At 39.8% G+C, this 13,614-nt stretch overlaps 1 long non-coding RNA gene across 1 annotated transcript; it reads left to right on the top strand.

The window, feature by feature from the left end:
• Positions 1–5,681: 5,681 nt before the first annotated feature.
• Positions 5,682–11,974, top strand: LOC122465506. The gene is made up of 2 exons (XR_006290417.1): positions 5,682–5,832; positions 10,906–11,974. It is a non-coding gene; the product is annotated as an uncharacterized LOC122465506 (long non-coding RNA).
• Positions 11,975–13,614: the final 1,640 nt, after the last annotated feature.

The raw sequence follows: 13,614 nt of genomic DNA, 5'->3' as shown, positions 1-13,614 counted from the left end.
TCTAGAACCACTGACATATAAATAATAAATATAAACTTTCAGAACATTGACAATACAAAAATACTGGACCATGTCTGATTTTTTTTTTCCTTCCTGGACCCTTCCAGGGTGTAATCTGGGAGGAAATTCTAAACTTGAGGGAAGAGGAATCTGTGAGGTTGATTGGAGGATCAAATGGCTGCAATTTGACGGTGCTCAGGAAGCTGGAATATTAAAAGTAGCCCTGAAAGCTCTATTTGTGGGCAAAACTGGTAAGTTGGTAAAAGGTGTATGGTATATTAACTTATCACATGGTTCTGCAATTTTTCATATGTGCCTGTAATTAATCACATGGATATAATCTCCACATTTGTGGGGGTGTTTATGTGAATCTGTATGGATGTATATGTGTGACTTTGTTTGAATGTGGGTGAATATAATATATGGTATTTTTTCAATTTTGAATTTTCCCAATTTGAAGCAGGTTCAATTTTTAAAGAGTTGATTTTTTTTTAAAGATACAGTAAATACAAACAATTACAGAGTATAACTATTTCAGATGGTACTAGAGTAATTTCTAATGATTTCAGAGGAAAAGAAGACCAAGAAAACCCAAGTATTTTAACCAGAAAAGGGTTTGTATTTTAAAACCAAAAGCTTTCTGGTCTTGAGTGCAAAGCAATTAGTCTTCTTAAGACCAAAAGAGCATGACTGTGAACAGTATGAACATTCAAAATAAATTTGATTTTGAGTGCCAAATGTGGAAATAGAAAGAACGAAGGGCTTGGCTTTCCTGCTCTGTGTTGTGTTTGTGGTATGTGTTCATTTCTTGTTACTGTGTCATCAGCACGTCTGACTTTTTTCAGGTTATTTTTAAGGAACAGCTATTTCAATGGAGTGCATATGAGACTCCAGAATTTTGTATGTGTGTATTTACACTATATATTGAAAAATGCACACGCAGGATGTTGGGATATGTCAAAAGAAGGCATAGTAATTTCATATCCAGTTCCGTCCCATGATTCAATGCAATTGTTTTTGAATAGCCCCAGTGTTTTCATCTGAATGGTTTGTTGCTTGGTCATTTCATATATTTATGATTCTTTACATGAAAAAGGGCTTCCTGACATCTGTTTTAAATCAGTTTTTCTTTAATTTCCATGTATGCCTTTTATATCCATCATCTATGTTAAGCTCAAAATAGCAGACGTTATCCGTATGCAATTTTTCATACACTATATCATAGATACACAACTTTTAATTTGTGTTTTCAACTGCCTTATAAATGTTTTCACCTAATGTTGTGCTTTGCTTTCTCCTCAGACATTTTAGACCTAGGATTGGGATCATACTGTCCTTCGTGCACTATATCATTACATAGAACATTTTACCATCAGATAAGCTGGTTTAGCTGGCAGCCTATAAGAAATGTCTATACATTCTTACTATTTAGGTGAGAAGAGTTAAATTCTGTATTCATTTATACTGATGTAAATCCACAGCAATGGAAAGCAGTAATTCCACAGACTTCAGATTTACACTGGGGTAATGAAAAGCAGTTTGCTCAAAGAATCTCTAAGTCTTGTTATACATTATGGTTTTCCCCTAAAATTTCCCATCTTTGCTACCATAAATCAAGATGAATTGATGTTAGAAATGCAGGGAGAAGGAGTGTAGATAGGCCCTTGCTATTGATGATATTTAACTGAGCTGGTTGGGAACATTTTGATGAAACATTTTTCCATAGGAAAATACAAATTTGTCATAACCAGAATGTTTTCGTTTTGACTGAGTTCATCCGAAACACCGGCAGGATTCTGCTGGAACCCTGCCTGGTTCTTGCCAGCTTATCTGATGGGCTGATGGCTATCCTAGGGCTTGTAGGATTTGTAGCTCTAGGGAAGTCCTGTCATTTTTGCTTGAGGGCCAGGGACTCTAGGGCTCAAGTGAGGGGTCCCAAGGCAACCAGGGCTCAGGCTCTGAAGCCTGGGGGGCTGAGAGGGAGATAGGTTTCAGAGCCTGAACTCCAGTCCAAATACCTACACAGTTACTTTGAGTGTCATAGCACAAGCCCCATAAGCCTGAGTCAGTTGACCCGGGTTCTGACACTCGCTGCCACGGTCTGCGTAGATTTATTCTCCAGGCTCCCCATCCAGAGTCTGGAGCAGCTGGCTGCTCTGTTTTGTTTCTGAAACAAAAATATTACAGAATTTCCTTTCTGTGGGAAATTTTGAAATGTCTATGCTTCCTTCCAAATCAGAACAAAAACTTCTTTGACTTTGGAATTTCCTACAGAATGGAAATGCCAAGTTTTGGCCAGCTCTGATTTTAACCACCATGTTTTCTAGCCCTGTTTGAACTAGGTTAGATGACATGTAAATTAAACCATCAGTGACTTGTTTATATTACTGTTGCTGCCACGAGCTTAAATTATGATAGAAATGGAGGATAGGGACAAAAGAGCAGTGCAAACACAGCTCCATAGTTCCCGTTGTGACTTTTCTTATTCTGTTGTGCTTTTAAAATTGTTCCTCTGCACTATTGAAACAACTGGACATTTCAGACTGTTTTTTTTTTAAACGCTCTTTAAAGGGTCTATTTGTAGCCATTCTGATCTCATCAATTTCTGTTGGACTGGCAAAGTTATGACTGTGAATGAAGAATTCTTTCTTAGTGCAGATAAATCTTTTGGAAAATTTTCTGGAAATTTTTGATAGAAATCTACTTTCTATAGCAACTATGCACTACTTAATTCTATGTATGGGTATGGTCCACCCAATTAAGGGGAACAGTCATTTACTTCTAAATACCCAAGGATCTGGGTCCTGATTCTACATTCTCCCATGGAAATGAGAACACATTTTTAAAAATGTGCCTTTTGTTTTTATCATTATTAGAAAAAGGTACCACAGCTACTTGACATGCAATATAAACCAGTTTAAAATTATGCCAAATCAGGAATGCAGTATAGTGTATGGTCAAAACTCAAATTTAGCTAAATGTATCATGGAATAAGTAGGTGCAGCTGTCATGGAAGTCATATCCAAGAGAGACATAAATAATGTATATGTCTGCCATGAGTGGAAATTTGCATTGATTTGTCTTTCAGTGGGAATACAAAATGAGCATAATTTACGTGCCAGACATGGAATGTCCAATATAGAACAAAAAAGCATATAAACAGGGACTGAGATTAAGAAGCCACACATAATAGGTCCATACCCTTTCTAATACTCCATGAAATGTAAAACCAATTCAAGATGAATTACTTACTTATCCCCTTAGACAACCATTCTGTCAGCACTGAAGGACCTCTGCTTTCCCCTTCAGAATATAAAAGTGACTGCTCTGCAACTCATTTTGGGTAGATGAAAGGGAGGGGAGTTTTCTAGGAGTTTTCGACTAAGGATTCTTTTGGTCCAAGTGCATCAGAGTTCCCTCTAATCCACCAAGCTGGCTTTCTAAATCATTTTAATTCTGAACTCATGGAGACTCAAGTTTTCAAAATAAACTTTTCTCTTGTACCAGTTTCTATAAATGTGAATAGCTCTAAATATGGAAAATATTTCATTAAAAGGTGATTGTGGGAATTTCAGTGCACGAGAGGGTTAGCCTCTAGAGCACTGACTCAGTAACTGAAATGATTCTATTCATAATGTTTTATAGAAATACAAATTAAATGCCAAATATAAAAAAATAAGTGGTAAGCTAATGAAGTGGCTCAGCACACTAAGGACAGTCTTTCATTGGCAACCCTTATATTCCTAATAGGGGCAATCACTAGAGATACAAACAGAATAGATATGGTTAGTCCTCATTCACATGATGGGCATTGTCTGTGGGAAATTTTAGGAGATGGTCACTTTTTTTAGTCATGCAGAGTTTCTCTTGGACAGGCATAATGGAATAAAACCTGTTTTCTGGAACAAAATTGAATGATATTATTATGAGATGGGTGAAACCTGGTTACGGGCTGAATTAAAATCTCTTTAAATGGAGGGGCGAATGTGTCCCCCTTTTAAGTCAGCTGTAAGAGACTGTCAAAGGGCCACACCTAAAACAAGGCCTGAATAAAACAAGCATCTGCCAGAAACTAGCACGAGTTGGGAGGAGAGTTTGACTAGGTATTGTGACCGGGTGTAAGTGGGGGTGGATGGTGGGAACACACAAACTGAGAACAGGTTGAAACTGCTGAGAGAGACAGGGCAAAGGAGCAGCTGAAAGCTGGGGAGAGGTTTCTTGGGTTAGCAGTTCAGGCTGGAAAAAGTGCTCTTGGTGCTATGAGCAAAAAAGCTGCTTCCAGCTAATTGATTCCCTCTGTGATCAGAGACACAGGATTTTGTACGTTCTTTGTAAATAAACAAAAATGCACCAAAGAAACCCAGGACTATCACTTGTTTCTATCCAAATTTTGATTAAGTGCTAGAGTAGAAAAGGGGCAACACAGAGCCTTATTTTCAATTTTTTTTTTTTTTTTTTGCTGGCTTCCATATGTGTGTGTGACATGTAAGATTATTGAAGAAAGATCAACTTAAGAACATGTGAATATGGGTATGTAAAACCCTGACTATATCATTACAGAAAATGCATACTTCATGCCTCTAGCCCTACTTGAATTACTGTACACACAACTAGACCTTTCTATCAGTTCTCAAGTAATCACATGGAAATATTTTGAAAGTGAGTGTAAAACTGTATAAAATTATAAATGGCATTAGAAAATAAGAAATATCTAGTAGCGGGGGGAGAGAGGTGACGGGGAACAATACCTGCAATATCAGAAAAGCCCAGAGGTTAAGTAGTACTTTCGTCCACATTTAATAACCTTTTTATTCTTCTGTATATGACCATTGCATTATGCAAAACCCAAGAAGTCATTAAGGAAATCAAACCTATTCCAGGTGCATCCCTGTATTGGAGAAAAGCATCAGTACAAACATTTTTATGCTTCTGAAACAAAAGCATGATCTTGTACATCTGAAACAGAAGTGTTAAATTAAAAGCAAGCAATAGTCATCTCTCTCTCTCTCTTTTTTTTTTTGCACTGAAAAATGAAGGCACTTGTGGCTTTATCCAATAAACTTTAGAGACTCTCAAATCTATTTTGTAGAAGTCTGGCACTTACAATCCATAACTCTCTAATGAAAGATTACAATGAGTAGGTGGAAGGTAGCCTTTAGGAGATAATTGGAAAATTGTTCTTACACAAGTAGGATGTGAGCAAGCTGTAAATAGTGACTGTATGTAAATATATATACACACATACACACACACACACACACACACTGGATTATTCCTTCTACCTGTATCAAATAATTAAAATATAAACATAATTAGGACAAACAGAACTTCATATAGCAGGTGACATGAAATCATTCTAACCTGTGCTCCAAAATAATGTTAATGTCACTATTTTCACTATACTTTCTGTCATTGTTTTCATTAAATAAATTACTTACTTGCTCTTGGGGCTTGGGTCTAGAAGGTGCTGAGTTCCCTGAACTTCCAGGGACTTTAATATAAATTGAGGGCATTTGGAACCTCACAGGATTGAGCTCTCCATTGGGCCTGAAGGGGTTAAGAGGCAATCTAGGCCCAGGTGAGGCCCTCCCCCACCCTGCCATGTATACTCCAGCTGTTCAGCTGGAGGAGTGGGTTAAAAGGATCTCAGAAGCCCAAGCAAAGGGTGTTGGACAGGTAGAAGGAGAGGAAAATGCTTCTCTAGGAAGCCAGTCAGAAGAGTGAGCCTGAGAGGTGACCACAGAGTGGGTAAGGCTCATAGGCAGTGCCTTCTACCAGCATCCCCTTTGAGAACTCATGGGCCCTGCTCCTTTGGACTCTTTTGGTTGTAAGGTGAGTGACTGTTTGGGCTATAGGGGTCATGTTCCAAACTGAAGGGAGCTATAATTAGGAAGGAGCCCAAGGAAGCAACTTAAACTCACTGCAGGGAGGACCCTGCCAGTGTACTTCCTACAGGGCCCTGGCTGGGACCCAGAGCAGACAGAGGGCCCACGTTCCCCTCCCACACCCACTTAAGGGCCTAAACCCAGATGTGGGTGAAAAGCCAAAGATTCCTGGCTTAAGGTCAGGAACAGGCACCTCTACCAGCCTGACAGAGAGGCTAGGGGCTGGAAGTCAGGTGCACTAACCACTAGGCTGCCCTCTGAACTCCCTGTTACAGGGTTGTGTCCTCAGGTCTGTCTCGTCTCGCTGCGCGGCCTTGGGTGAGTTACTTAAAGTCAAATTTTCAAAAGCGGTCTCTACTTTTGCATACTTCGGTTTGTCTGTTCCCAGCTCTAGATACTGAGTCTCATTTTCAGAGGTGCTGAACACCTTTGGCCTCACCCCTCCAACTTCATTCAGAATTGTGGGTGTTCTTATCACCTATAATAACCACCTAACTTTGGCCACCCAAAGTTAAAGGCCACTTTATCAAAAGTATGGGTCTTCAAATGGAAGCTTTTCAGACACACAGGTCTGGTAGGTGCCCAACTCACAATTAAAATCTTTAGGAGTTGGGCACCTAAATTCCATTTGTGCCTTTTAAAAAATCTTTCCCTCAACCTCCCTCTGCCTTGGTTTACCTATCTGGAGATGATACTAGAATATGGGACAAGGGCATTCAGTACCATGGTGCTGGTCATGGTATGAGAATCTACATATTGTAGATACTTTTTACAGGGTTGTTGTGAGACATAATGAACTAAGTAAAGTACTTTGAAATCCTCAGGTGAAAGGTGCTGTAAAGGTGCTGCCACTATTTACTCTGGTAGCATCCATAACGTATTAGGGGTGTTGTACAGGTATGTATAGGGCCTGAAGTTACTGAGGCATCTTCCTATAGGTCCAGTACCAGAACATCAACAATTTCCACTTGAACAAAAATTTATATAAAGCCAACAAAGCGGAACCAGTTAGACTGTTTAACAACATGTGCTTGTGGAATAGACTTAAGTCACTTCAGTGAGAGCCAGCACATAAAACAAGTTAATTTTTCCAGAGATACAATACTTTTGATCTCATAGAAATTAACTAGATTAACATTTTTTTCTGAAGAAGCTAAGATGACTGACTTGACTGTAATGTGCATGTGTTTGCTTTTATAAAATGTGCTTATTAGCAAAGATTGATTTTTCATTTTTACCCATTTGACTTGTTGCTTTCATTAGTGAATGGCAGCTAGAAAGCAGTGACAAATCACCAGCTGAAGTTTAACTTATAGGTATATGCTTTACAAATAAGATCTGCTTTCTGAAAATATTGGGCCTCTTTCAATACTGGTATCTGGATAACCAGGTATTAGTACAATGATACTATGACCTGGGGTGGAGGGAAAGCATTTTGAATCTGAAACTGGTCTGGATCATTTCTTAGTTTCTTTTGCTCATATATGTATGATTAATTCCATCAAATCGTGACTGTATTTCTGCTTGCAATTTAGCAGCAGAAGAAAATAACCTTTTGGATCTCAGCCAAATCTAAATTTTCATATTTGCCATTAATTTCCTCATAAAATATGGAGGATATCAATGACTTACTCCATAAATAACTGGTTTATCAGTAAACAGTCTAGAAGAAATGATGGTATGGCTGGAAGTCAAGTGTTGGCTGATATTTGGACACACTGGAGAGAGGAACTCTATTAATAGCAAAATATTTTCATCAGAAACTGATCTTATGTAGAACCTTGAGTTATTTACTTCACTGTTTTAACACAGTATTTAACAGTTCTTATGATCTAACTGGTAAAACTTGAAAGAGGCTGTCCATGTACAAAGTTAATGCTACAGCTAATAAATACAGTGATTAAATATGATGAGGGGTGGAAAGACCATTGTAATTTGCCTCATTAAGATACTGAAACTATTCAAGAGCCCTATGTAATCAATCAAGCCAAAGGATCTCCTTAGCCCTTTAAAGAAGAGATAAATGATTTTAAAAACACCCCAACACTTTACTATACAGAGGAGAGGAAGACACAGTCTTCCCATCAATATTTTGGGAAGAGAACTAAATATAAAATTACAAATATTCATTCTGGAGTTCTGATCCTTTCCCCACCTTTAATGACCATTTTATGTAATGGGGGAGAGTCTTTAAGTCAAGATGATTAGGGATCACGTACCCAGAGTCTGTGCGTGGTTGACAGGTATTCACTCCTCTCCAACTCTTGTTTTGACAAATGAAATGTAGATTCCTTTACTTTCCGGAACACATTCTAAGTATTATACTGGAAACGTATCCAGTTCATGCTTAACCTTCTGGATACAGACAGCCACGCTTTATGCTGACCCCCATGTAATTCCACTGCAGCCAGTACAGTTGTACAGCCCAGATTGGGCGGTACTGTAATCCAATCTTTTCAGTGCCATGTCAATCAGACTCATTCTTAGCAGGAGTTGGATGATCTAAGGTTGCAAACTGTATTGGTAGCCTTATACCAGGACTCCTCAGTTTGCTAATGCTTGTTAGTAATGGTGGAAAAGGGTTAAAAAATCTCCCTAATGTAGCTAGGGCCTTTTAACAGTCCTCATGCAAATTGTCTTGGAGGCAGTCTCAATGAAGCAGCTTCCGCACTGGCCCTGCCCTCTCCTCAGGGACAAAAGCAGCTTCTGGGCTTTCCAACCAGGGCAGGGAGAATGGTCATTATGATGTCACCAAGAGGGTAGCTTCATAAAGCTTTGCTAAATTCTTTTCAGAAGCTATCGAGCATTATTATTCTTTTATTCCTGAGTTATATTGGAGTAGCTCTCAAAGTCACATAGCAAGATCAGTTGGGGAGTGAAGGATGGGCTCATTTTACTAGCATTGTACTAATAGAAAGATGTCTATAATCAGAGAAGGATCTTTGAATTGCTTAATTTAAAAAAAAATCTTTTTGACTTCTTCTCAAGCTAAGAAAACGAACTAGACCTCAGTGGGGATTAACTCCGTGTCATATTTCAGGCTTCAGCCCCTCTCTCTCCCCCCCACCCCCCTCCGAACCATGTCCCAAACTGTGGTGTTAGAACATTTTTTAAAATGAGGAAAAGTGTATTTTATTTCCCATTCCTACAGCTCACAAACAGCTGACTTTGCTCAAACTTCCCAAAGTATTTACTTTCGGACAGAAACCAAAGAATGGAAAATCTCAGTCCAAAAGAATAAACTTTCAGAAAAATATGAAAGACTGTAAAAAAAGAAGTTACAATGGAGATTATTTTGCAAACTGAACTACAGTGTTTGTTGGGGGAAACTGCTAGAGGTGACAGATTTTTCAAAGGCACAAATAGCAGTTAGGCACCCAATTCCCAATGACTTTCAATTCGGGTTGGAGTCCTAATTGCTCTCTGTGCCTTTGAAAATCTCCCCTTTTAGTACCTGAATGTAATTTATTTATATTTCATTTCCCTATTTGAACCATAATGTCTAGATTTTCAAGAATCATGTTTGCAGAGAGATTCTTTTTCAGAAAGCCGTGCAGGGTTAATATCTTTCCTATTGCAGTAAAAAGAAATTGATTTTTCTGAGGAATAGCTAGCTGATGATGGAAGCTAAAAGTACAGGTATACAGCAGACTACATAATTTGGATCTAAATCCAGCAGTCTCCTTGATGTCAGTGGAAGTTAGTGCATGCCCAGCATTTCTGAAAATCAGGTGCCTAAACATGGACACTAAAACCTAACTTTATGTATCAAGATTTGAAAATCTAGGCCATTTCTTCCAAGTTTGCTCCACTTTCTCCATTTCATTTCTGTCTAATAAACTGGGGCATGAAGATTCTCATTTTTGGTCTCTTAGAGAACTTTTAACAAGTAAATTATAACAAGACAGCACCTCGTTGATATTTTAAAATCAGTAACATTTTAAAATGTTTCTTTGAAAACAAAGCTTTTTTGTTTTGTTTTTTGTTTTGGTTTAAAGAGAACAAAAATCCCAAATAATATCCCCTCCCCAAAATTCCTCTATTTGAAAGAGTTAGTCTGTTAATCTAGCGGTGCCACAAGTAAGAAGCAGGAAGGAGGAGGCCACAGATTGCTTTGCTCTATTAAATGACTTAAAATACAACATGGAAGTATTAGAGACCTAATTTTATCATCAAATCTGAATAAAATTATGATAGATATGTAGTAGGTTCAACAGGGCACAACCATAATAATAGTTTAAATGAGTGAACTGTGTAAACACAGTCTTTGCTGCATTTACTGTGCAGAATGCAGTCTTACACTGTACACACACCTTTCAAATCTATGTTGATATTAAGAAGTACTTAGTAAAGGTGCTGGAGGAATGCAGTGAGGACTGAAAGTAAAAAGACTGTGTCCCAAATCCTTAGCTGGTGTGAACTGATGCAGTCAGTGGAACTATGCCAATTTACATCATTTGGGGATCTGGCTTCCCGGCTCTAGAACAGACAGAGATCAGGACTTTGGAAACTCGAAAGTTATATGGAGTAAAGGAACAGGACTCTCGTGGTGAACATAGATATTTAGGGACCTTTGTGTCAAGAACTCTTGGTATTTGATTTGATTTCATTTTTTTTATGTAATAAAGTTTTTCACTAGAACAACATGCTTTTATTGCACTCTGGGTATATTCCCTTGACAAACATTCTGCATTGCTAAGTGTTGCATGGCTTATTGGATCTTCAGAACCTCTGTGCTTTTATGACCTTTGTAATCACTATTGGTCCATGCATTACCCCATCTACTGTTATTTATTTGTAGTCTGTTTTATCCTTTCTTGCTGGTTGGAGTAAGAAGGCACTAGTGCCTGCAGCTCGGCTTCTGCTAGCATGTGAGGGTGAAAAAATTCCTCTCCTTGAACCTTGATCACTCAGACAAAACAGGATATGATGTAGTGTGAGGCTTGAAAGAGAGTGGATTCTGTTATAATCAGGTAACAGAAGTTTAGCAAGAATTTTTTTTTTTTTTTTTTTTGAACAGCCAACAGAAATTCTGTGAGGCCTGTGTCCTGCAATTGGATCTGCACAGGCAGCCCTTTACAACCTCGGAGGACCCCACTGAAATCATTTGATTGCTGGATTGGGGCTTTAAATCAAGAGCCAGATTCTGATTTGTTTACTTATGTCAAGTTGCACCTTAGTTCACAAATAGTCTCACTGAAGTCTACTGGACTATTTATTAAGGTACTAGTGAGAATGAATAGGGGCCAGAATCTGGCCTTAAATGCTACATTTACGATGCTAAAATAAAATTTTGGTGAATTGTTTATAACACATTAAACACAGCTGCTGTCTTACTACTTCCTACTATTCAATGTTTTTTCTGTTTTAGAAGCATGTTTTTCATAACTTATGAAGCTTAAACATTATTATCTTTTTGTCAATAAATGTATACATTTTCTTCTTAGTATAGAGAGACAAAAATGTAAATTGAATCTGAATTAGAAATATCTACTCACCTAAGAAGCCCTTATCCTTCCATAAAACCTTTCCAGGTTTTTTCCTGCAATGCCGTTAGGAGAGGACTAGATTTAATCAATGATTGATATTCAGTCTGTGCTGTTTCTGTTTAGTGCACTCACTGAATATTTAAAGAGTCTTTGTTTGTTTTTGGAATATAGTGATTGTTTCCGTCTCTGATTATATGCATACAATCCACTGAAACACAGGTGACATAGAACTGGGAACCTACTCAGAATGAAAGCTCAAACTTAGGTGATCTCCTGCCCCAAATTCAACCCCAAAACAACTTTCTTGTGAAATGAGTTTGTTTAAAATATGATCACCATACTGAGACATTACATCCCATACTCTTTATGGAAATAGGGTTATGATAGGAATATGGTATAACTAAGATATACTTTATGCAAGATGGATCTTGTAAGAGATCCTTGGAAAGGTTATAATTTACTGAATGTATTTATCCAATTTGTATGCATGTATCATTTTTGTATCTGATGCTGGGAATATTGACCATGTCTCTGTATTTCAAATGTGCTATGTTGGATGAGGCTAAACAATGTTAGTGGCTTGTTGAAGAAATGCACACAAGCATAAAGATTACCCCAGGAACTGTGGGCAACAGAAAACTCTCAGAGAGCGCTCGACACAATGGGAACTGTTTGTTTGACATGGCTCAGATAGCTCTATACCAGGGGTGGGCAAAGTTTTTGGCCCAAGGGCCACATCTGGATGGGGAAATTGTATGCAGGGCTATGAATGTAGGACTGGGGCAGGGAACTGGGGTGCAGAAGGGAGTGCGGGGTGCAGGAGAGGTGCAGGGTACGACAGGGGGTTGGGGGCTCAGGGCAGGGGGTTTGGCGTGCATGTGGGGTTTGGGGTGTGGGCTCTGGCCCGGCACCGCTTATCTCGAGCAGCTCCAGAGTCACAGTGGTGTGCAGCAGGGCTAAGGCAGGCTCCCTGCCTGCCCTGGCTCCGCGCCACTCCCTGAAGTGGCCAGCATGTCCGGCAATGGCTCCTGGGGGTGGAGTGGGGCAGGCGGCTCCGCCGCGCGCTGTCCTTGCCTGTGGGTACCACCCCTGAAGCTCCCATTGGCCACGGTTTCCCATTCCCGGCCAATGGGAACTGTGAGGGGCAGTGCCTGCAGGCGAGGGCAGCGTGCGGAGCCCTCTGTATCCCTACCCCCCAGGGGCTGCAGGGACATGGTGCTGGCAGCTTCCAGGAGCGGCGCGGGGCCAGGGGAGGCAGGGAGCCTGCCTTAGCTCTGCTGCACCATGGGGCTGGCAATCCCGCAGGCCGGACTGAAAGCCCTGCTGGGCCGGATTCGGCCCGCGGGCCGTAGTTTGCCCGCCCCTTTTCTACACAATGGGAATTGTTTGACCCAGGTCACAGCAAAAGAAGCTTTCCAGCCAGTTGGGGCCAGGGGGAGATATAAAAGCGGGACAATGACAACATGAGTGGTCCTCACTGTCCCTACAATAACACACCTGAAAACATCAGAGGGACAAAGACTGAACTGTGAGAAGTGATGGTCCCAAGCTAAGACCTTTAGATGAAAACCTGGGAAAGCCAAGGTAACTTGTGACTTAAGAATCAGCGAGCCTGTTTATTACTTAGGATGAGAATTTGTTAATTTGTATCCTACCTATCTAGTGTGTAAGCTCAGTGTGCGGCTTTTGTTTATTTACTAAGGTAATCTGCTTTGTTCTGTTTGTTACCCCTTTTACCACTTAAAATCTGCCTTTTGTAGTTAATAAAATTTGTTTTGTTTATAATATAACCCAATTTCTGTAATTTCTAACTGGGGTGGGGGTAGAAGTTGTGCATGCCTTCCTTCACATTGAGGGAGGAGGCAGATTTCATAATATATCTTTGGGTCTGCACTCCAAGGGATGTGGCCACCTGCAGGCTAGGGCGAGTGCCTTAAACTGAGTCTTTCCAGAGCTGATCGGCAGCTGGGTGTGGCTCTGCCTGTGTCTGTGTTGGAGGAGGCTTTAATAGCCTGGCTCAGGAATACATGTTAAAGGGGGCCCAGGCTGGCAGAACAGGTAGACTCAGTGGTATTTCAGCATATCAGGTGGCATCCCAAGGGGTCCAACCCATCACACATACTATCCATTATTTATCTGGATAACAATATTCACATGCCAAGAGCTCAAGTGTAATACATGGATGTGCAATGCCACATGTCGCTGTTTTCAAAAAGAAAAGAGAATCAACTACTGACTTT

This window comes from Chelonia mydas, chromosome 4 (assembly GCF_015237465.2).
Source record: "Chelonia mydas isolate rCheMyd1 chromosome 4, rCheMyd1.pri.v2, whole genome shotgun sequence".
Classification (NCBI taxonomy): Eukaryota; Metazoa; Chordata; order Testudines; family Cheloniidae; genus Chelonia; species Chelonia mydas.
Note: the sequence above shows the minus strand (reverse complement) of the source record. Positions and strands in the feature narration are given on the sequence as shown.